The sequence below is a fragment of the Triturus cristatus genome, chromosome 2_1, assembly GCF_964204655.1.
Source record: "Triturus cristatus chromosome 2_1, aTriCri1.1, whole genome shotgun sequence".
NCBI classification, from domain to species: domain Eukaryota; kingdom Metazoa; phylum Chordata; class Amphibia; order Caudata; family Salamandridae; genus Triturus; species Triturus cristatus.
In genome coordinates, this window is record NC_140581.1 from 1,134,009,994 (window position 1) to 1,134,030,946 (window position 20,953).

The following is a 20,953-nucleotide window of genomic DNA, read 5'->3' on the forward strand; positions in this document are numbered from 1 at the left end:
GTTTGAATTAATGTATTAATAAAGGTGAGTGTTAATTGTATCATGGTGAGATTGTGGGATGATTTATTCATGTACACCATTAACATAATGATGGTAAAGAAAACTACTTTACTTTCACAGGTGAAAGCATTGGACACATATGTACTGGTATCAGTAACTACATGCAGTGAAAAATCAATTCCAGTACTAGAACATCTGTATGTTTGGTTCTAAAAGTCCAAATGTAGTGCAGGTTGATTAAATATTACATAGGATCAAAAGGAGTGGTGACTTGGTTGCACACATTCAGGATGGGAAGGGAGGGTAGGTCTTGGCTAATCAGGCTGAAACAACAAGTTTGGATTGAGCTGAAACAAAAATAGGTGTCTCTTTATCACTGTTGCCATGTGCTAAAAAAAACATATTTTCTACTTTCTGGGAAGCATACTGTTCTCTATGAAGTCTGATCCTAGTTTTAAAACTGCACTGTGCATGCTAATCGCTAAAATAGACATAGTGAGAGATTTGAGGGACACTGCTGCCCCATTCATGGATGAGTGGCACAGGGCCATTGACATTTGTGCAGCGACAGAGGAGGCACTGAATAAAGCTAGAGGTTGTTCCCAGAAGCATACGAAAGTATGGACAGGTGAGGGGTTACTTTCATTCCATCAATGCATATGCTTAGAGGTGAGATGTTGATTCAGCTTAGAAAACATTTACTCATTAATTTTTCTTTCTATTCATTTTACCCTTTAGTTTATTGATATGTAACAATTGTATACATGGGCAGTGACCATGGATTGTGGGATGTCTGTACGATGTTTCGTTGGTTGATTGTTCAAATATGGAAAACAACTTTTTCTTTAACTGCATGAAATAATAAAAGTTTGAATGCTTTAGTATTCAAAAGGAAGATTAGTAGACATTGGCTGGGGCAATAAAATGGTGTGGTGCACTTTTACCACCCCTTCCCTTTTAATTATCACAGTCCATGTAAAATGAAGATAAATCCTAGTCTAGTGACACAACCACCTGTGCCTCGCTAAGTCTCATCATCTATCTTGGCTACAAATAACTTTGAAATCACGCTGGGAATAGTGAAAGAGGAAAAAACCTAAGCATAACCTTCTTGCTATCACAAATCACTAAATATGCCTAGTTTAAGTGAGAAGTTATCCTAGTAGACCTGCAGGAATCCAGAAGATTTTGGGGGAAACACCTCACCCACAACTTTGGCATGCTTTATCATTGGTTACCCACACCTCCGTAGGTAAATACCACCTCGGTGGACTCAACTATAGCTCGGTGTTCTTATATAAATGCTTGCTGGATTATTTGCAGGGATCCAGATAAATGATTAAAACACCTAAAAGTAAACTGGAGTAATTTCCTTTATTGTTGGGTACCCTTTGATTAAAAATGTCAGGTCTACGATGATTCAATGACTCATCTAGCCATGCTTTTTATGCCAACATGTTCAGGCCATGTAAGAAAAGTCTGTGTGGGTCATTGGTCTTCTTCAGGTCTCCCACATTCCCTGCCTATGTATGCATTCATTCTATGCAGCGATCTTGAGGTCTAATGTCTCATACCTTTAATTACCTAATGGCATTTCATCAGCACCCTAACTGTAAGTGGGTATTCCTGGTCAGATTGGGGAGACAACTCTCTGTAGTCACACATTTGCCAAATCTGGCATTTAAGGCATGAGTAAGCGTAGTTGCAGGCATTTCCTCTTGGCTAATGTTACCCTGCACTCTGGGCTAGTGATTCGGGGAAGAGGGTATTGAATTTCTAGTGCACAGACTATTGCTGAGGTCCTACCCATGCTGAAGTTGGGCACTTGATGTTAGATAGCTTCTTCCCAGTCCCTCCGTATTTTTCCTTTCCTGGGTTTCTTCCGGCTCTGAGGTGATACATTCGTTCAATTTTGGCTTCCGTAGGGAATAGGTGATAAACATAGTTTGACAAAAAAGTGAAATTTGCTTTTCCATTTAATTATGGCTTACTGGTCTCAATGTTCTTTGCGGTCCTTGGGTAATGCAGGGGTGAAGTGACAGACATCTGTATGGCTTGAAGTTGAGACATACCTGACTTCAACTATGCTGCCTGAAGAAAAAGGTTATCACATGTGGATCATGCTGGTCACCAAATGGATAAAGGCAGTACTGAGAATATGAAAAAGACTTTACTTCTTAAATGGAATATTTGCTCTCTGTCTCTTTTCGTGTGACTACAGTGGGGAGCGAACCAGACTCTTTGGATTCTGGTAGCTGGCCATAGCTGAAGCACCTTCAGAAACCAAAACATGAGCCACATTCTGGCAACCCTTACTCATCAGACCAGAAACTAGCTGGACACTACAGGTGAAACTAATCTTCACATTGAACTACCATAGTCAGCTAGCACTGTTGGCAGCCCTGACACAGTTGCAGTATGATTCTCTTGTACAGAAGTCTCGTTTACAGAATCAGGGTCTTTTGTTGCTTTGAAGGATGTAGGGTTGAAGCATGAGAGATGTACGAAAAAATTAAAAAGTAAGAATGTGCACAGTATTGTAGCCTCTTCGTGAAAATTCAGACAACCCTCGTTCTTCTACTGCTGTGGATAGTAATGGCTATGCAGCAGCCAATCAAAGAAGAGGTTAAATGTGGCAGGAATTCACTTTCCTAGATTTTGCGGGCTTCTACATTATTTTGGTCCAGGCTTTCTGGGTCAGTTCAAGCGAATTCTCTAGTCCTGAATGTCAGAACAGTAACAGCAGTGGAGGCTGTAATGTTGGATGCCTCTAACAAGGAGCATTATGTTGCCCTTTAATGATGGTTTTAGCCATTATTCTGTCTTATCGACCACATCCTTATGAAGCCTACACATCACTATTCCTTCTGGTTCTTCATGCGTCTCTTCGGCAGTGCAAGAAGACCTAGAAAACTCTTGATTTGCCTGAAGTGAGGAGGAGAACAGCTCTGTTTATGCCAGATAGCACCTTTTATGCTCCTTAGGTAGCCTCAGCCTCTAGATTGTCTGTGCCAGTAAGTCAGAACCATTTGCTGCGTTCTTGGAAGGCTTATCAGGAGACAGGTGATTAGCTCTTGTTTCTGTCATCTACAGAGCAGATGTTGCGCTGCTCAATTTCCTAAGAATGGAGTGTTCTAAGGAGGTGACAGTTGAGTCATATGGATGTCACTGGTTTAGGTTTGTTAAGTAGTTCTCTTGAAGACACATTTTAATCTTCTGAGTGTGTCCCATTTTTGATTCCCCTCCATTTTTCATTAGGTTTATGGGTTTCGTCGCTATTTTATATTATTTGATATTTCTAAAGCTTGCAGTTACCTACTAGAGTTTCATGACACTGGGGAGAAGAGGGCTGTAGACGCAAAAATGACAAAAAAAACCAAAGTTTTAAGCTTTTTTTCATAAACTGTGAATTCCTAGTTAAGTGTAGCCCTGTGAGGGGGACTTAGCTCAGTAGGGTAGGGATTAAGTCTACAAATTCTCACCACAAATAATGTTGTGTCTGTGGAGGCTAGGAGACCTGGTATTATAGATGGTCTGACAAAAAACAAGTTGCTTTTTTAGGTAATTTGGTGCAGAGGGATTTACTGACTTGTGAACCATACACATAGCCTGAACTTTGATTCTGACATGTGTTAGTAACTGGTGAAGGTGGTGCTGCAAAGTCTTTGCTTGACCGAATTTTGAGGCACTGTCTGGCTGCAAGACTCAGGACAACTGCATCAGATATTCAATGCCAAATTGAGGTAATTTTAGTTCCTTTCTTTCTGCGCCTTCTGGATCTCACTCGCACAATTTTTAATTGTCTTGTTTAGAAGTTTTTTGTCACAGTTTTCTCTACAGAGTGCAGGATATCAGACCACCTCTGAAAGCTACATGGAATAATCCTTATAGGGAGTGTCACAAGCCGACAAATGTGACAGATCCCTGCATCTGAACTCTATGGTCTTTGCATGATTGCAGATCTTGTGGGGACATCGCCCAGATGAATCCCAAGACGATTCGGGACCGCAAAACCAAGCTCTGCATTGTTGATAACTGCTGAAAGGTGCGCAGTCACTGGTCCCAGTTGTAGTCGAAGGCCCATTCTCATTCTCAAGTACATTTCTGTCAAAGGTCCTCTTCACATACCAAGTAGTCACTTAAGTCCTAATCAAAAAGGAAGCATAAGGAGTCAAAGTGTGACTATCCTTTATTCTGCTACTCTTGTCAGGAGAAGTTACATTGGATGTCAAGGTGCATCCCGACCTCAGTCCTGGTCTCCTACTGAGCCACCAGAATTTCCGGGTTAATCGGCGAAGGCGCAAGAAATTGAAGCCTTTGGGGAAACAGTCTTGAGCATCTTTGGCACCCTATCAGCTTCCTCTTCTGTGCCTTTGGTCGCCAAGAATCAGAGGAGGCCTCCAGGTGGGCTACAGTCAGTGGATCCATCCCCAAGCTGTCTGCTCCTCTTGACTCTGTAGCAGGTTCTACCAACTCTTTTTGCAGACCAGTCTGTACCAGTGCGGTACTTCGGCACCAAATGTGGATGAAATCCATCGGCTTCTTAAGTGATGTTCAGGTGTCACTAATTTATTTTATTTAAGCAATTTATTGAGCGCGCAAATACCCGGAGGTGTCTCGGCGCTATAGGACTAGCTTAAACGGACAGAAAGGAGAGGAGGGATGTGTTTATTGAAATAGCCATGTTTTTATATTCTTCCGGAAAGATAACAATGTGGGGGAACTTTTGATGTGTAGCGGAAGTTTGTTCCAGAGTTTGGATGTAGCCACAATAAATCTTCTGTCACCCCACGTGACTTTCTTGGTTCTAGGAACCATTAGCAGCTGATCAAAGCTAGATCGCAAGGTCCTGTTAGGTCTGTAAAGGCAAAAGCTTTTCTTAAGGAATTCGGGACCTGAGTTGTGAATTGCTTTATAGGCTATACACAATGCCTTAAATTTAGTCCTGCTTTTGATGGGTAGCCAATGAAGCTGTCGTATGACTCCTGAGATGGGTTTAAATTTGGGAGTGCCTGAGAGGATCCTAGCTGCGGCATTCTGTACCATTTGCAATTTTTGCAGGACTTTTTCTTGTGCATTGATAAGTAGACCATTACAGTAGTCTATTTTAGTCATGACAAGGGTACTAATGAGAGTTTTACCTGCGCTAGGAGGAAGAAATGGTAGGAGCTTCTTTATCATTCTGATAGTGTAGAATGAGGAAGAGGTGACATCATTGGCGTGTGACATGAATGATAACTTATCATCAAATAAGATTCCAAGGTTTCTAACCTTAGTGACTGGAACCGGGGGGGGGGGTGGGGGGGGGCTAGTTCTTCCGGCCACCAAGAGGTAGACCAACTGGGGTGTAGCTTTCCAAAAATCATCACCTCCGTTTTGTCGGAGTTTAATTTCAGACAGTTATTTGTCATCCATGTGCTGATAGTGGACATTCCTTTTTTAAAATTATTTGCGACTGAATTTCCATTCTCGTGTATTTCTATTACAATCTGGGTGTCATCAGCGTAGGACGTGAGTCGCAAGTCGTAAGCTTTTATGATTTTGGCAAGGTCTGCAACATAAAGATTGAACAATGTGGGGCTTAATGAGGAACCTTGAGGGACACCACATGGTTGGGAAAAGGGAGGGGAGAGAAAACTACCCAACTTTACCTGTTGTGATCGATTGGCCAGAAAGGAAGCTAGTAGGGCCTTGGCTCGGTCTTTGATCCCTATGGCTGAGATACGGTTGATTAGGTTTAGAGTGGTCCACCGTATCAAATGCTGCTGAGAGATCCAGCAGCACTAAGACTGCGGTGCCACCCTTGTCCATGGTTGTTCGTATTTCATCGACTGTTTTAATGAGAGCTGTCTCTGTCCCATGCCCTTTTCTGAATCCAAATTGGGTGTCATCTAAGCAATTGTTGTTTTCGATGTAGTCGGCCAACTGGGTGTTCATCACTTTTTCTATAATTTTAGCGGGAAGAGGGAGACCTGCTATGGGTCTGTAATTGCAACAGTCTGAAGGGTTAAGGTTGTGTTTTTTGAGAAGAGGTCTGATTACTGTTTCTTTCCAGATGGAGGGATATATTCCTGTTTCGAACATAGAGTTGCAGATTTTGGCCAATTCTGGAGCTATAATTTCTGGAATGATTTTTATTATGTTAGGTGGGCAAGGGTCATTGGGGGATCCGGATTTGGACTTGGAAATAAGATCGGTTATTTGTACTATTGTGATTTTTTTAAATTCTGAGAAGGAGGAAAGGGCGTCCTGTTTATTACTTTGTGATGTTGCACAATTGTCTAAAGAGGAGTCAGTGTTGAACGTAGTGGATTGTGCAGCGAAATTGAAATAAATATTCATGACTTTATTTTGAAAAAAGCTGGCAAGATTATCACAGAGGGTTTGTGTCGGTGCTATTGACGGGGAAGTGTCTGGTCCTGATAGTTTGGTAACGACTTTGTATAGTTGTTTCATGGAGTCTTGGGAGGATTCGATTTGATTAATGTAAAATTTACTTTTTTCAGTTATTAATAAGTTTTTGTAATTGGAAAGTGCTTCCTTGTACCTGTTTTAGTTGTATTGTCGTAATTTCGGCGCCAGTGACGCTCCTGATATCGACATTTCTGCCTTTCTAGTCTTAGTTTCTCTGAAAACCAGGGGGCAGATGGAGTTTTTCTGTTTTTGGAAGTATTTTTTATTGGGACAAGTGTGTCGAATGCTAAGCGAAGCCATTGTGTGTAACGCATAGCTGCGTGTTCAGGATTGTCTGGGAGGTCTTGATGAGTAGCTTTCAGATGTGTTTTTATATTTTCGGGGAGAATGCTGTTCCAAGCTTTAAAGTTGGCGGGCGAGGGGATAGTGATCTGATTGTGTAAGTTATGTTCCGTGTTAATGTTAAAAAGGATTGCGGAATGGTCGGTCCATGTTAAAGGGAGGATATTTCCTAATGAAATGTGTTTATTGTTGGTAAATAATCCGTCGAGAGTATGGCCAGCTATGTGAGTCGGTTTGTTTATGAGTTGAGAGAGTTCTATGGAGTCAAGTTCAGAAAGTAGAGCAGATGTGTTTTCATCGTTATTGGATTCTAGGTGAAAGTTGAAGTCACCTAGAATGGTGAACTTGGCTTCTCCTGCAGAAGGCTCTGCAAGGGAGGGTAGAGAAGAGAGAAAGTCTGTCCGAGATCCGGGAGGGCGATATAATAATATACCTTTAAATGTATGTGATTTGGTGAGTGATATGGAAAAAGAGAAAGCGTCGCAGCCTTTGATGGGAATAGGATCTATTTTGACATTGTAATTATCACGGTGAATAAGAGCTAGACCTCCGCCTCTTTTGTTATTTCTGTCCAGTCTTTTAACAGAGAAATCATTTGGAGTTACAACGGCAAAGTCAGGCCCTGATGATGGGTCAGCCCAAGTGTCAGTAAGAAATAAAAGATCAAGATTGTGGTTCTCAAGAAAAGCGAGTATTTCATATTTGTGCTTAGGTAAAGAACGAACATTGATGAGTGCGGCTGTGACAGTGTGATTTTTTTATTGGAATAGTAGAGAGACCTATAAAGGTGGAGGGCGGTTTACTGGAGCTGGGTGTGAAGTTGTTGCATGGCGTTAAAACATGAGGTGGTATAGTAGCACAGCAAGGACATGCTTGTGACTCCTTAGAAATGGTCCTGATATTTAGTAGCTGTCTCCTAGTGTAGATTTGAGAGGTAGGTAGCCGAGCTGGCTTACGTGGGTCGGGGGGGGGGGGCCCTTGGCACGGTCCAGGCGCGGACTGGCGCAGACGGGCTTGCCTTTGGCGCGCCAGTGGCACGCCTGCTGCGTGCGTTGCGCTTTGCATCTGGCTTTGAGTCTGTTTTGCCAGCAGCTGATTGGATGGCTAACCGGAAGTGCCGGGCCCTTCCTGTTGCACGTGATCCCTCCACTCAAACCGAATAATCGGTGGTGAACCGGGGATTATGTGCTGCTGAATCGGTGAGTGCACGGCGCAAAGTATATTTAAAAAACACAATTGAGTCAGTCTGATAACTAATGGACATGCCATTTGATAGTACCCATCCCTACTGAGACAAGGCAGACTTTTCCCTGGAGCGCTCCAAGGAAAACAGGGCCACAGTGTGCTCACTCAGTTTGTCTGTGCCTGTGAAGCAAGATCTACAACATTTTCACCACTTTCAAGGCTTTAGTAGGAGCTTGGTGCAAAGACAACACTAAGGTCCACCTCCATAGCAAAAAACCTAGTCCTTTTGAGGCCACGGTCAGAGAATTGGTCAACACAGTACATACCTTCAGGGGCAATTACCTGCTCAGTCCCCGAACTCCCTGCTACTACCACCAAACCACTGTAGCTTGCCCTCTTGTTGGAAGCAGGATAAGGTATTACTTCCGCCGGTGTCCGCGCGTATCATCCGACAGGTGGGTACTTGAAATAGTCCAGCAAGGGTATGCCCTATCATTCCTTTCAGACCTGCCACACATTCTTCCTAAATGAGATTGGCTGTCGGAAGACTATTTGTCTATTTGGTGATAGAGATCAATGTTGTTGTAGACAAGGGAGCCATAGAGAGGGATTTGGTATCAGAAATATGTACTGGATTTTACTCCTGTTATTTCCTGGTGCTGATAAAGGAAGGAGTCTTCTGTCCTATTTTGGACCTTCATCCTCTCAATTTGTTCGTAAAAAAGGACAAATTCAGGATGTTCACGTTCGGCCAAGTTCTATCTGCCCAGGATCCAGTGGACTGGATGGTGGTAATGGACCTGCAGGATGCCTATTTTTACATCCCCGTCCTGCAGTCTCACAGGTATTACCTGCAGTTCAATATGGGCCAGAAAAATGTTTAGTGTTCAGAAACTGAAATGGTGTTTCCAACAGGACACCCTACTCCAGATGTGATGTCCTTCCATTCAGTGGTGAAGAGAGGGCCTGAATATGTAGCTCCCAACAGCAGAAATGAAGGCAAAAGTTCTTACTGAAGTCCTTCTTCCAGCAGCACCATCTGCAATGCTTCTATTACCCTTTTTTGAAGCCTTGTTCGACCCGGCTACGGCACCTTGGAAGAAGACTACTAATGCCATGGCGGTCAACAAGCTGGTGGTAAGAAGATACTATCTGATGGAGACTACTAGCCGCAGATTCCTTAACGTAGAATTATCCCCAGGCGTGAGACTGGATCTGGACAAAATTTCCACAGCATCTCTGCGCGCTGGGGGCGGCACCACGTGATTCCGCCCTGACATCATCCGCGGACGTGAAGTCAGCGAGGTCACATAAGTCCCACCCCGGCGCGCTGACGTCAGTTTCCTTCTTTTCCGCGTGCAACGCGGATCCGGAGTGAGTTCCCTTGACCTGTTTTCAGGCCTTCTTTTAACGCCTTTGCATTGGGAACAGTGTGCAATGCCATTGGGTTTCAAGAAGTGTACTTCGTGTATGCGTCAGATGTCGGCGACGGACCCTCACCCTATTTGAATGTGGTGTTTGGGCGAGCACCATGATTCCACGGACTGCGACGCTTGTCAGCATCTTAAGCCGAAGTCCCCTCGGGAGCGTCGGATGAAATTGCTTTCGGCCCGCTTGTCCAGATCGGTCTCGTCACAGCATCCGTCCCCTACCTCGGAAGCCAGAAGCTGCCGATTTAGACTGTGGCATTGTCCTTCATCGAGGCCCCATGAGCGTCTCTCGCCTGCTGGTTAGTCCTGCAGCTTGTCACTGACGCCCTGTCCTCCTCCTGCAGAGGGCGCAGGTCCCTCTGGGGCCATGTGCCCTCGGCCGTTGCCACCCTATCCACCGGCATGTGGTGGTGGAGGTCGACTCGGCACCCCTGGTGGACGCTTCGGCGCAGATAGAGGTCACGACGGTGCCTATGGCGGACTCCACAGCGCCGTCCCGACGTCGAATCATCGACTCTTCCCCGGAGGTCCCTTCCTCTCTGGAGGTTTGTCAACTCCTTGTCTCCTCTTCACCGGAGACTGGGCGCCTTATCGTTGCTTTTTCCCTGGTGTCTTCCAGGGCGGGTTCTACGCCATCTCCGCGACCACAACCCCCGGACCCGCTCTCTCGCACCTCGCTGTCGATTGCCCCACAGGCTTCTCCTCCTTTTCCGGAGACCCCTCAGGCCCCTCACTTGTCCATGGGTCTTCCATCCTACAGGGGCTGGCCGTTTCTTCCTCCAGCGGGGCTCGGGATGTGCGCCATGTGCTGGATGGTCGGGAGTTGGCTGCCTTTATTCTCCGTTCGGCCTTGGATGTTTCTGATTCTCTCACCCGCGCTATGGCGAGTTCTGTGGCCCTCCGCCGCCATGCTTGGCTGCGGAATAGCGTCTTTCCGGCAAATATTCAGGAGCGTCTTGTTGACCTGCCCTTTGATGGGGTTCTTTTATTTAACACCCACGCGGACTCTGCCATTCAACAACTCCTTGCGGGGCTCCGTCCTCCTCCCCTCCGTAAGCTTCCGCTGTCGGTCCTTCGGTGCTTATGGAGGCGTTATCCCACCTTTCTCTTTGGGCCTAGTGTTTTGGTTGGCCCGTGTGTGTGCTGTGTATGGCTTGGGATGCCTTCAGGGTCCTTAAGTTGGCCCCTCTGTGCTTTTGGCTGCTGGTTCAGCCCTTCAGTTTTTGGGGAGTGTGTTTTTTGGCTGTTGGTGCAGCCGTATTGGTCCTCAGTTTGGACCATCTGTGTATTTTTCGGCTGATTGGTAAGCCACCTGTGGTGCTGCCCAATGGTCTTTTATGTTCTTGACCTCTGCTGCGGGTTTCCCTAAGAGGTGTTCCCCTGTTTTGTTTGGGGACCATGTAGAGATAGGAACCCAGGGTAAGGAGGTATAGGCGGAACCCTCGGATGATGGCGTCTGGAGTTGAACCTCACTCCAGTAGCGCATCCCTCATAGTCCCTGGAAGAGAAGAGCAGAGCGATGTAGGAAAGGTACGTGACGCTAGCACAGGAAACAGGAGAGGATGCACAATGTCACAAACAAGAGCAAAAACTCACATGACCCAAGGGCGTTGTCCAGCCAGTGAGCAGCTCCAAGGAATGTCGAGTATGGTTCCCCCTTCCGTCTCTGGCAGTCGCCTGTTATCGGTGTGGGTTCACGTCGCTCTCCGAGCCTTTCCAACGGCTCAAAGCGCGTAGACGAGCAGGTCGGGGTGCGCTCTCCGAGCCTTTTAAACGGCTCCAAGCGGTATCGTCAGCAGAAGCTCCTAGCAGCGAGGAGGGTCCGTTCCTGGAGCCCCAGACGGCCCCTCTCATGTGATACCCAGGAAAGGAAGAAGCCCTTGCTGGGAAACAAAAGAAGATCCAAATGCGTCCTGGTCTGCACCGCTAAACTCCCGGGTTGTGAGGCGGCTTCCTATAGGGAGTCCCTGCCTTGCTGCCCATGGAGGTTCAAGTAGAAACTATCCAAACAAAAGAATTCCCCTCTGACGGGGCGCTGTGAGGCTTGTTCCCGGCTGACTGAGCTGCCGGCGTTGCTCCTCGTAGGAGCGCTGAGACACCAGGGGCGGGGCCCCGCGTTTCCGACGTCGTGGTCGGGTGCAAGATCCCCGGTGCTACGAGCGCTTCTCACCCCCACGGCTCCGCGGCCACTGAGCGAAGCGAGATGCGCGGTGATGAAAACGAGGAGAGACGGACGGCGTTCTCCTCAGGGTCCGTGTGAGATTGCAGTTGGCAAGCACCTGGATGCTGGGAGGCGGGGCTTATGTAGGTCTCATTCTCACGTCTTCTCCCAGGTGTTATGGGAGATGTAGTCCAAGCCCTATGCGCTTGCCTTTGGGTGCGCGCACATGGCCTAAACATCGCGCGGTCCTCTGCTGGCATGCCGGGAAGTGACAGTTCTTCTGCGGCGGGCTCGGCCTCCGTTTCCATCTCTTGTTGGATATTGCGGGTGGTTCTTTTTTTCCTTGGTACTCTGTTGGTGCTGTCTGTCCCTCCGGGTTTTCTGGTGGATGCCCTTTGCCCCTCGGGTCGGCTTGTGGTATCCTGGCCTTCCCTTCTCCTTGTTCTTGATTACTTCTGCTTGGTGGGGGCTGGGCTGTCCTTCCTGTCCCCCTGCAACATCTCCTGTTGGGACCCTGTGGTTTCCACGCTGACACATCCCCTGTTGGGGCCCTTTGTTCTTACACGCTGGTGAAGGTTCTCTCGCAGACCCTCCTCCCCTCTGGGGATGGCTAGGGTATCTATTCTACGTTAAGGAATCTGCGGCTAGTAGTCTCAATCAGATGTACAAGTTGCTTACCTTCGGTAACGATGTATTTGGTAGAGACGATTCTAGCCACAGATTCCTTCACGGCCCGCCCTTCCTCCCTGTTCTGCGAGGACCTTCAGCTCGGTCTTTTGCACTTGCCTTCCTCCGGGTGGCTTTGTATTCTGTGAAGTGCCCTCTTTCGCTACCTCCCTGGCGTGGTGTTTCGTTCTGTTTATTTGTTCCCTCCTTCCTTTCTGGTGACCGGAAGGTAGGTTCATGTGTAAGTCCTTCTCTCTACACTTTGGTTATTCCGGTGTTGGGCCTACTCATGCTCTTTGCTCTTTACAGGGGCTACGACACTCCTCGATGGTGCTGTCTTGGGGTAATATGTCATTCCTCCTCTGTTCCGGACTTGTTGCCCTTCACTGTTATGGTTGTGGCTGCAGACTTTGTGGCCTGCCGTGACATTTTTCACATGTTGTTTTCTGCCTCCAGGGGGGATATTGCCTTCGCTTGCAGGGTTGCTTCTCAGTGAGGTGCTCTGCTCTTTCCCTTCCATGACTTTCAGTGACGCAGTGCCTGGCACTGTCCCTACTGGTGCTGGTCATCACCATTTGCCTTTTCCCTTTCTGTTTCACTGCTTTTTTGCACACTGTTTCCATACTCTCACAGTTTTGTTTGTGATGGCTCCGCGTTGTGGCGCGGAAAAGTTCTCCGACGAAAACTGAAGTCAGCATGCCAGGGTGGGACTTATGTGACCTCTCTGACGTCACATCCGCGGACGACGTCAGGGCGGAATCACGTGGTGCCGCCCCCGGCGCGCAGAGATGCTGTGGCAAAATTTTCCGGATCCAGTCTCACGCCTGGGGATAATTCTACGTTAAGGAATCTGCGTCTAGAATCATCTCTACCAGATACATCGTTACCAAAGGTAAGTAACTTGTACATTGTGCCCTGGATGATCCTCCGTTCTTGTCTACACACCTGATTCCTCAGAGTCTGTGGATTCAAACCTCCTGCTCCTCTAGACAGTCAGCCAGCACTTTTCTGCCTGTCCCTATGGGTAGAAAATCCAATCAAATAAAGTCATGGGGGGAAAAGTCCTTCTCTGTGGGCAGCATTGCCTTTCAGCCCCTAACCCAGCAACCACAAAACCCACTGGTCAGACAATACAGAAGCAGAGGCAAGGGTCCGAGAGACCTCCAGATAGCCTCTTTCTCCTCCTCCTTCCCTACTCCACCGGGAAAACCGGACTAGATTTGGTTCCCTAAACCCATGCAGGGCCTGTGGGAAGGCCGGATGTCTTCCGGTCTGGAATACCATTACTTCAGACCAGTGGGGCCTTCTTATCATAGAAAGAGTTTACACCCTTCCCTTTCTACAGGCTACCCACCCATCTCCCTCCACCCCTCTGAAGCACGTTTTTATCCTGGAACAAGACATAGCAACAGTCCTGCAAAAGGAGGTGTGGATTTAGTGCCAGAGCAGGAAATGTGACAGGGCTGTCACTTCTGCTATTTCTTTGTTCCAGAAAAGTCAATCTTCGCCCAATCTTAGACATTAGGGACTGAATTTCTTAATCAGAAAGGAGAAGTTCAAGATACCAACCTTTGCTCATGCTATTGGCATTTGAAGCTGGAGACTGGATGGTGTCACTTGATCTGTGGGATGCATACTACCACATTCCAGTCATGCTGTCCCATTAGACGTACTTGAGCTTTGTGGTGGGTTCTATGCACTACCAATGGTCCTTTTTTACCTTAACATCAGCACCTCAAGTCTTAACGAAGGTGATGGCAGTGGTTGGGAATGGATCATACCTGTTGATATTTGAGATGGTGCATATTTGTTAGATCTGGAATAAGGTTTTTTCATGTAGGCATTCTTGTCCTATGAAAGGGATTGGTTAGGAATGCAAGGATTCATTTTGACTGTATCTCAAGCCTCACATGTATCACCAGTGCTGCTATACATGCATCTGCGATCAGTGAGCATCCTGCCTGCTTGAGGTAAACCTCATGCAGTCAGAAGGCCAAGACCATGGGGTGTGTCTGAGATTTAAAGACATCCAGTAAGTAAGATGAGTGGAATCGAGCTGGATCGAACTTACTTCGGTGACGCATCATGCAAAAGCATGGAGGTTCCCCAGTGCTCTATTACGTAACGTACATTTAAAAGTGTGTTTGCATGCAAGTTGTTAAAATACACAAATCTTAACTTGGGAGGTTCTTAAGCTGATGGTGCTTCAATGTGAATAAACTGATTAATATGCATAGAACTCTTCCAGCTTGTTACAGCATGGTGGCCATGTGCTAAACAGAGGGCTCCGGCGCTAGTCTTTTAACACAGAGCATTTGTCAAATATCCCCACGTATCACTCTCTGTGAAAGCATGCACCTGATTCTGGTGAACACGTGTAGGCCGAAATGTGAAACTGACATTTCGACGCAGGTAAATGCATATTTGCCAGAAATTAAAGTTTACAACTTTGGTATATGGCTGGGTGTTCTTGAGCAGACACTCAACATATCTCGTGTATGCAGGTCCTGCCGTGGGCCATTCGTAGATCCATTCGCATGTGTTTGAGACAGGAGGGGACGTAGAAAAAAAATCTCTTTATCCCAGCTTGCCCCTACTGTGTCATTGATTGGTTTTGAGACTGACTCTCTATAATGGTTGAAGCTGAGTTGGTGTCTGGGAAATGTAGTTTTCATCTAGTTTACTTGGTTTATATGCTTTGAATGTAAAAACTTGCAGCAGAATGGCCTGACAGCAACTATATATACATCACTTGTTTGGCTAAATTGTCCAGAGGTCCCAGTTTGTATAATTGCAGGTTTGCCTAATTTTCCTTATCCCTGATGTCACTCCACGCGGCCATGGTTAATTAGTCGTTTGTGGAATTACTCGGTTGTGGGACTGAATGCTGTGATGGGTGAATCCCATTGGCTCAACACTATCCCGTCCAGCTTGTATCAGGGGAATGTAGTTCTTTTCTCATCTATACTCTGGTCCTCACTTAGCTACACGATTCTGGTGTTAGAATTTAAACTAAGGTGATTTCCAAATGGCCAGTCTATGGATCATTTTTTCATCGGGTTATAGAGGAGTCCCATCTTGTGTGTTCACAGGATGACTTGGTCTCCCTTGTCTTTACGGTAAATTCATAAACAAGGTTTGGAATATTCTCCATACTCTGACGCCATATTCATATGGCAACAGAGCACCCCTATTTCTACAGCACTCTATGGAGATTTTAATTTCATGTTGTCTATTCTTCGGATAGTCTTATAATTCAATGGGTCCTCTTCGTGAGCAAGCAAAACATTGTTTAGCATTTTTAAGATATTAATGACCCACATGTGATCTTCAGATACAGACCATTTTTAGGGGAGCATGCAACAATAGTTTATATAATATGCAGACAATATCAGTGCTACATACAATATAGAACCCATCATAGTTACGTTTTGCATATGCAGCAATAAATATAGATTTTTCACAGCTAGACATCTAGTATCCTTTCAGGGAGACAGAAAAAATGATTGTATAATGATAGTCCTTTGAGCTCGGTACCTATATCATGTCACCGCCTATGCCCATCTAATTACAGGAGACAGTGTCCTATCTCTAATAGTTTGTTCAGGCCTTCTGCAGTTGTGCAGAGGCAAAAAATCATTTTGGCCTCTAGCCTGAGTAACATTGGGTTGTCGTATTGCAATTGGTGAATTCGGAATGCTTGATTTTTATGCCTCGATTTAAGAATTCTTCCCCTTCTATCGTGCTCCCTCATGATGTGCAGTTTCCACATTTGGGATGACCTTTTATGGGAGGCAAGCCGAGCATCATGCTCAGTGATGGAGTCTCAATTTTGCGCATTGTGTTGGCTCTGACCAAAGTGTCCTGAAGATTCTTGTTCCTTTTTAGAGCAAACAAGGGTACCTCTTTGAACTGTTCCAGACCATTTACTATTTTCCAGTTCGGTCAGATAGAATTGTTTACTTCTTTGGTTACTCCAGAAAAGGTGGTCACAGAGGCCATAAGGTTGTTTGTATTTCGGTGTCTTGGTTCCAACAGGGTTTCTCAAGGTGTATACAACACACGCTTCATTGTAATTTTAAGTAACTTCTTTGGGTAATTTTGTTGTTGAAGTGTATTCATGAGGTCTCTTCTATTTGAAAAGTAATCCTCTCTTGGAACAATTCCTCTGTATCTTTAAGGACTGGCTGTATGGCAAGTTGTCTCACAGATTCCTTTGGTGAAAATTTGAATAATGTAGGAATGTATTTCTGTTAGTCTTTTTGGTGTATAATGTTGTGCAGATCTCATTTGTTTCAGCTCTTTTTTTGTTTTCAGACATAGGGAATTAAATGTCTGGGCATCTGCCATGAATCCAGTATGCAAAGTCCTTGATCTTGTCATCCGTTCCTCTCCAAAACATAATTACATTATTAAATGTACCTTTTCCATATATGGATTTACTCTCTGAAGGGATTGTTGTTATAGAACCATTTTTCCTCATAGTACCATAAACATAACAGTTGTCTCTGGTGCAAAGGGACATCCCATCGCTGTTCCCTTTATAGTAAAAATAATTGTTTGTTGAATGAGATTTTTTTTTTATTTCAGGCACAGCTCTGTTATGTTATGTTAAAATTACATCTAAAAAGCACGTACACCATATGGTTTCATGGCGCTGGAGTCCAAGGAACACTACCACTAAGTGATTCATTCGTACACCTGGCGGAACAACCAGATATTTAGAAGTTTCCTGAATTGAGGATAAGATGTCAACGATCTGATATCCAGAGGGAGAGTGCTCCAAAATTGAGGGGCCAGGACCGCGAATCTTAGTCCCCCCAGTTTCTTGCATTTAAAAGGTGTAATAGCAAGAAAATTAAGATGGAAAGACCTGAGATCCAGAGAAGGGAGGTATCGCTGTACCCGAAAAGATACAAACACCGGGCATTTGCCATGAAGTGCTTTGAAGGTGATGCATCTCAGCTTAAATGCGCTGCGTTCAACTACCGGGAGCCAGTGTATTCTTTTCATCAACGGGGTGACATGGTTAGGCTAGTTGTAAATTAGTCTGGCAGCCTAATTTTGCACCAGTTGTAGTCTTTTGGTTTGGTATGCTGGAATTTGAGAAGGAATTCTGTGAGGACCTCGCAGGGTTGATCTCCTTTATTGAGAAACAAATCCATGGCTGCCAGTCCACTCTCTTGTGGGATGTTTGTATACAAACTGACAATGTCCAGAGTGACAAACTTGTCAGTGGATTAATCAAATACCATGTCTTCTAGGATGTTTATTGCATGCATGGTGTCTCTGAGATAATTGGGAATGTCCAAGATGAGAGGTTTTAAAAATATATCTGTGTATTAAGCAAGGCGCTTTAACATGGAATTCACATCTGAGATAATAGGTCATCCAGGGGATTCTGTTAGTCCTTATATACTTTTGGTAGGATTTAAATCAAAAGTATAATTGGGTCCTTATTGAATAGGTATTTTGCTTCTTTCTTGGACAGCCATCCGTCTTCATTGCCTTCAGTGATCAATTTGCTTATCTTGTTTCCAAGCATTTTACTGGGGTTCTCTTTGTTAGCCTTATTATGGTCTGCATTCTGAAGTTGGCGTGCAACCTCTGCCTCATACTTCGCAGGATCCATTATAACGACACATCATAAAAAGAAAGTTGGCCATCCCAATATTCCCGTACCTAGAGGACTGGCTGATCCAAGCCATTTCACCATAGACTGTTATGTTACCTACTGTCAACAGTTTCTTGCTGTACGAACAGGACATTTCAATCAACAAGCTTAAATATCCCCTGAGGCCCTCACACCGTCTACAGTTCAAAGGGTTAGTTCCGAACACCACCGTACTCCATACCTTTCCTCCACCTCAGTCAATTGCCAACATCCAGGAAATGATCCCATTCTTCCAGCAAGGCACAAGAGTTCCAGTGCTGAAGGTCCTACATCTGCTAGGATTGCTAGCTTCCTGCATTCTCCTGGTCACACATGCACATTGGCATATGAGAGCCCTGCAGTGGTTCCTTTGCTGGCAGTGGCTTCAGTTTAGAGGAGACGTGTCAGACTCTGTTGTAATCTCCCCAAGCACTGGAGCAGGTGAGGTGTGGTGAGGAACGTGGCAAACCCGCACTGTGGGATGGCCTTTAGCCGCCTCTGACCATGATTACAGTGGTGACAGAAGCCTCCACCCCTTCTAGTCGGGGCCCATCTGGAGATCAGTGTCTTCCGATCCCAACAAGACGTAGGGTTTCACACTAACCTGCAGGACATGTGGACAATTCGACTGGTGACCATGGTCTTCCTACCCTTCATTTAAGATCAGTCTGTCCAGGGTTTGATGGGGAACACAATGTGGTATGTGAACAAGCAAGGAGAGTAGAGTCCCACCTCCTTTGCCTGGAAGCGTTGAGTAATATGGGTAACAGCCAGTCGCCTGGCAGGGTCTCCAAATGTCAGGGCTGACACCTTGAACAGGCGTTAACTTGACAATAATGAGTGGCGTCTTCTGCCAGAGATAGTCTAGTCTTTGCACTGTGAGGTTCTCCCCAGGTGCTATTGGTTTCCTCCTCCAAAAATGCCCAGTGTAAGCTTTTCTGTGCCCTTCAGAATCTGTTGAATGGAGTCTGGGGGGGACAAGTTCCAGTTCATGTGGAACTTTCAGCTGTATTACGTGTTTCACCCCATACTCCCGTTTCAGTAGGTGCTGTGGACGATCTGCCACAACCAGGCAGAAGTCATTCTTTTTGCCCTGTGTTTCCCAAAGGAGGGTGTGCTGTGCAGACCTTCAGTGCATCTCCCTCAAGCTGCTGTTCAGACAGGACAGTTTCTCCCATTCTGGGGGAATGGTGCTGCACCCCAAGATCGGAGGCCTCCACCTTCATACCTAGATGGAGTGGAGACATCTGAACCCCTTTCAGCTGCCACCAGAAGTGGGAGACATGATCTTATCATCTCATTGCCCCTCCACTGATTCGGCTTACTCTGGGAGATGGAGCACCTTCGTTGCGCAGACAGCAGTGTTAATCACTTGCAGGCTAGGTTATCCCATGTTCTACAGTTGGGACTGTCCCTAGTGGCTTAGGAAGTGTGCAGTTGGCACTGCCAAGGTGTATTTGGCTGCATTATTGTTATTTCCTGTCTCCCAAACCAGCCGTCCCTGTTCAAGTCTCCTACTGTAATGTGTTTAATAGAAGGGTTGAACAATCTGTATCCGCTTACTCTCTTTGTTGTTCCCCAATGGGCCCTTAACCTTGTTTTAACTTGTCTGTTTGGGACTCCACTTGATCCCCCTCATAGTTGCCAGTTAAGAATATTAACTCTCAAGACGGTATTTTTGGTGGCAATCACCTTTGCGAGATGGGTTACTGAATCAGAGGCCTTTAGTTCTCATCCCTCATTGACCTTCTCTTTCCCTGACTAAGTTGGTAAAACTCTTCCACTTGAGTCAGTCAATTACTCTTCCGACTTTCTAACCCCCGCCACATCCCATCAAGTGGGAGGAGTGGTTGAGTAGGTTGGATCCTCTGCAGGTGTTCAGTTACTTCATCGATCACACCAGGGACATACGACTGGACGAACGGCTCTTTATCGGGTACTATGATGCCAAGAAAGGAAGTAAAGTTCAGTCACAGACTCTTCTGGTAGGTCTTCCTCTGTATTAAGACCTGCTATGTTTTGTCCAAAAAGGAACCTCCAGAAGGAATAAGGGAAATCAACTCCTTCTGACCTTATGAGAGGAGTACCGATTGCTGAGATCCACAAATCAGCTGTGTTGGCATCCCTGCACACTTTCACCAAGCATTACTGCCTGAATTCACAAGTGCACGGGAATAGCCACTTTTGCCAAATCGGTGTTGCACGATTTCCTCATTTAACCACCAATCAACCTTTCTCTGGGGAAGGGTACTACTTAGGAATCTATTCTACGGGTAAATAATCTGCAAGTAGAAGTATCCTTCAGAAGAAAAAGTTCTTTACCTGCGTTATCGATATTACTGGTGGATACTCTTATCTGTAGATTTCTCACTGACGTGCGTGCTTCCCCATTTGATGGCTGTGTTATATGGAAAGTTCATAAGATGCCACAATTACATTTGGTAGTGCTCTACTTAATGTCGGTGCAAGTCTATCTGCTACCTCGAAGGTTTGGAAAAAATGGATAGAAACTGACGTCTTTGTGCCAGGGTGAGCACTATATGGCTTCTGTGATGTCATCTGATGCCAACTTCGGCGTTGACACGAAGCCAGTGCTCCCTACCGGCAATGCAAGAGTTTTGAAGCTTCTAGATCCAGTGACGTCAGGGATAATTCTGCTTGTGAGGAATCTGCAGGTAGCTCGTGTATCCAACGGAAAGATTATTACTGTAGATAAGTAACTTTTTCTTCTGATTGATACTCTACCAAACTGTGGTTTCTCACCACCTTCTTTTCTTTCCATTCTGAGGAAAATACTCTTTTCGCCATCCATAAAAAGATTCCAGATTCAAGATCTGCACACTGTCATATCTGATCAGTTAATAAGATCCGCATCTAACTGCAGAGATCAAGTTCAGAAAGAAACTAACGTCCGCATGCAAGGGTGCAACATATATGTGGCTCCACCGCCACTTCTGTGGCGTGATGAAGCTAATGCAGAAACTTATAGCAGCACATACCAGCACGCTGAATAAATGCTGAGAAAAACTCTGTACCCAGTCTGAAACCTGGGGACGTTCACAAGGTGGAATCTGCAGTTTGATAAGGGATTGTATGTGAGAT

At 45.7% G+C, this 20,953-nt stretch overlaps 1 protein-coding gene across 10 annotated transcripts in view; it reads left to right on the forward strand.

Moving 5' to 3' along the window:
* WDFY3 (WD repeat and FYVE domain containing 3) overlaps positions 1-20,953 on the forward strand; it is a 1,391,721-nt gene that overhangs the window by 1,017,209 nt on the left and 353,559 nt on the right. The window lies entirely within an intron of this gene.